General features: G+C 36.0%; 1 pseudogene; it reads left to right on the forward strand.

Annotated features, from left to right (window-relative positions):
• Window positions 1–1,990: 1,990 nt before the first annotated feature.
• Window positions 1,991–2,812, forward strand: LOC127546719 (RING finger protein 222-like; annotated as a pseudogene).
• Window positions 2,813–4,135: the final 1,323 nt, after the last annotated feature.

Consider the following 4,135-nt stretch of genomic DNA (forward strand, 5'->3'; position numbering starts at 1 on the left):
CATATACCACAATTTACTCAACCATTCTCCAATTGATGGGCATCCTTTCATTTTCCAGCTTCTAGACACTACAAACAGGGCTGCCACAAACATTTTGGCACATACAGGTCCCTTTCCCTTCTTTAGTATCTCTTTGGGGTATAAGCCAAGTAGAGACACTGCTGGATCAAAGGGTATGCACAATTTGATAACTTTTTGAGCATAGTTCCAAATTGCTCTCCAGAATGGCTGGATGTGCTCACAACTCCACCAACAATGTATCAGTGTCCCTGTTTTCCCACATCTCCTCCACCATTCCACATTATCTTTCCCTGTCACTCTAGCCAATTTGACAGGTGTGTAGTGGTATCTCAGAATTGTCTTAATTTGCATTTCTCTGATTAATAATGATTTGGAGCATATTTTCATATGTCTATAAATAGTTTCAATTTCTTCATCTGAGAATTGTCTGTTCATATCCTTTGATCATTTATCTATTGGAGAATGGTTTGATTTCTTATAAATTAGAGTCAATTCTCTATATATTTTGGAAATAAGGCCTTTACCAGAACCTTTGACTGTAAAAATGTTTTCCCAGTTTATTGTTTCCCTCCTAATCTTGTCTGCATTTGTTTTGTTTGTACAAAAACTTTTCAATTTGATATAATCAAAATTTTCTATTTTGTGGTCAATAGTGATCTCTAGTTCTTCTTTGGTCATACATTCTTCCCTCTTCCACAGGTCTGAGAGGTAAACTATCTTATGCTCTTCCAATTTATTTATAATCAGAGAGGAAATCTCAAAGAGTAACATGAATTGGTCTCACGCTCAAAGAGGCTTCTTGAAAGAGATCATAAAAAATGTAAAGGACAAATAAGAGAAGTAGAAGAGAAATTGGGAAAAAAATGAGAGGCATGAAAGAGAGAGTCAGCACCTTGGAAAAATAAGGCAATTCCTTAAAAAATACAATTGGCCAAATGCAAAAAAAAAAATCCTCTGAAGAAAACACCACCTTCAAAAGTAGAATTAACCAAATGGAAAAAGAGATACAAAAGCTAACTGAAGAAAATCACATATTAATAACTAGAACTGGGCAAATGGAAGTTAATGACTCTTATGAAATAACAAGAATCAGTCAAACAAACTAAAAATAGTGGGAAAATGGAAGAAAATGTAAAATATCTCAATGGAATAACAGCCAACTTGAAAAATAGATAAAGAAAAGAAAATTTAAAAAATTATTGTGCTAAGAGCCTTTTGTTCACTGATCTGGCATGAAGTCACAGAAAAGACTCACTGATACAAAGAAAATTCTATTTTGCTAAAAAAAAAAAAAGGGCTTCAGCTATAAGGAAATGGGTCAAAGTTAGGGGTCTCAAAGATGTTTTCCCTAAATCTATTCAGATAATCATTCCATGCTTTCTAAACCTGGCTAACGTTTTATACAAGAAGGAAGGTCAAATAGGACACATACAACTCATTGACCTCTCAAAAATGAAGGCATTGGTTTGAGATATTTAAAAATGTCTAGCATTCTTCTAGAGATCATGAAAGAAAACTGCTCTGATATTCTAGAAACAGAAAGGGAAATAATCATTGAAAGAATCCATTGATCACCTTCAGAAAGAGATCCTACAAAGAAAACTCCAAGAAACATTGTTGCAAAACTCCAGAACTATAATCTTAAGGAAAAAATATTGTGTAACAAAAACAAATCACACATTTAGGAGCAACAGTTAGGATTACCCAGGAACTGATAGATTCTATAATAAAGCATGAGAAAGTTTGGAATATTGCCAAAAGCAAAGGATCTGTGGTTACATCCAAGAATTAACTGCCCAATGAGACTGAGCATCATTATTCAGGGAAGGAGATGGATATTCAATGAAATAAGGGACTTTCAATCATCTCTATTGAAAAAAAAAACAGAAGTAAACAGAAAATTTATTCTGCAAATACAGGACTTAAGAGAAGCATAGAAACCAGAAGCTTATATATTGCTGGAGCTGCCATGTCAGAAAGAGAGAGCAAGGATATTGTGGGCAGCGAGTGTTCTGTGTGCTGTGAGAAGTTGTGAAACCCCAAGGGAACCATCCGGACACTGAACTGTGACCGTATCTTCTGCTATGACTGCCTCATAAAGTACCTATTTCTTTTTTTTTCTTTTTAAAAAACTTTTTATTTTCAAAACATATGCATGAGTAATTTTCAACATTCATCATTGTAAAGTCTGGTGTTGCAATTTTTTCCCTTCCTTTCCTCTTCCTCCCTCCCCTAGATGGCAAGTAATCCTATATATGTTAAACATGCATAAAGTACCTATTTCAAAGGAGATGGATAGATACAAAGTACCATAATCTCTCTTGTCTGCCACTGTTACTTTCCTCAGTAAAAGACCTTCTGCTAGCTTTTTTTGGTCATCATAGAAGAGTCCTCAGACCTTGGCAGTCCCGATGGGCCTGTATAACCTGCCCTCTCTGGATGCCTTGGAACGTACAAACTCTCTAACTATTCCCCATTCTCTTTGGGTTACTTCTCAGGGTCAGACAAGAGTACTCGACCAGAGACCTTAATTCCCTAGGGACCTGCTGCCCAGTCTAGTGTGAGAATCCCAGATCTTTATCATTAGTTGACATGGGATGCCCTAGGAGAGAATAACACTGTCTTACCCAGACAGAGTCTAGCCAACCTCTCAGAAGAATCCCCGTTATGAAGCTCTTTCTACTCATATTGCTGCCATTTTTGAGTAATTATACTGTTAACTGTCATTGCAATAGTGTCTATGGTAGCCACTATCCTGCCCTGGGTCTTACTTGTGAGGAAGGATAAATGACTTTTCCTGGGGATGCATCTGTATGATGTGCCATTAAAAAGGAGTCCCAGAAATTGAGAAGTTTCTGAGCCAGGAAGGAACACAGAGAGCATAGCCCCACATGATTATGAACATTTCAGCATTAAAAGGAAAAGGACAGAAGTCTTGAGGGATCTGGAAGCTAAAAACAATGATAGTTCCATCTAACCAAGCCAGTTAAAGTTCTCAGACAGGGTAACTGACATAAGAGAAGATGAGGAAAGTCTTAGCATAATTCTCCTACAGAACCGGAAAAGTGGTAATTTTTTTCTACCAGCAAGCTCAGGGAATCATATCAAGGGGAATTAAGAGCAATACAAAGTATATCTTCTTGTTGAACTCAATTTCAAAATCCAATTTGGAAATAGAATTTCTAGAGGATGGAACTAGGATTTGAAGGTTTGATCCTGAAGGGCAGTATGTCAGAGGGAACATACATAGAATTTGTTTTCTCTTCTACAAACTCAAATTTGACTAAGCAGTGCCAATTGCTATTCTTGTTTCCTTAATTCCATTTATTAGTACTTTTCATGTAGTTTATATTCAAGCCAAGTTATTCCCCACGCTCATTATGTTCCTTCCTATTGGTTGGCATTATTAGTTCAAGCCATATCCCATTCTTAAGAATCTCTCTCCTATTTTTCTAACTGTTAATCTTCTATTTTTATTGAAATCTCAGTTCAAGTATCATCTTCTCCATGGTTCCTTCCTTGCTTGATATCACCTGTTACTCCCCTCCTATATCCCTCCTGATATGTCTTATAGTATTTTGACTATATCTTTCCTTTACTTCACTGTCTCATATAAACTATACTATGTGAGTCTGTTTTATCCCTTTAGTTAGAGTATAAGTTCCATGAAGTTAGGGAATATGTTTTTTATCATTATATTCTAAACATATAACAACAAGTTATAGTACCAAGTAAGTGCTTAACAATTCTCTGGTCTGAATTGTTGAATTTTATTAGCCTGGGAATCTGGAGCTCAGTATAGTAAGGCACACTTGGGTTTTAGACATAATACTGCTTCTAACCAGCAGAGTATCCTTTAAAAATTATGTTTGCATTCTGAGCTTTAGTTTGCTCTTTTCCTAAATAGGGGAAATAGAACAAATTATATTTCATGTTCTTTAAAATTTTATAATTTTGTTGGAGTAGATGAGAGAAAACTGGGACGTTAACACATTGTTGGTGGAGTTGTAAACTGATTCAACTGTCCTGGAGAGCAATTTGGAACAATGCCCAAAGGGCAATCAAACTGTGCATACCCTTTGATCCAGCAATATCTTTTTTGAGTCTCTATCCC

Source organism: Antechinus flavipes, chromosome 2 (assembly GCF_016432865.1).
Source record: "Antechinus flavipes isolate AdamAnt ecotype Samford, QLD, Australia chromosome 2, AdamAnt_v2, whole genome shotgun sequence".
NCBI classification, from domain to species: Eukaryota; Metazoa; Chordata; class Mammalia; order Dasyuromorphia; family Dasyuridae; genus Antechinus; species Antechinus flavipes.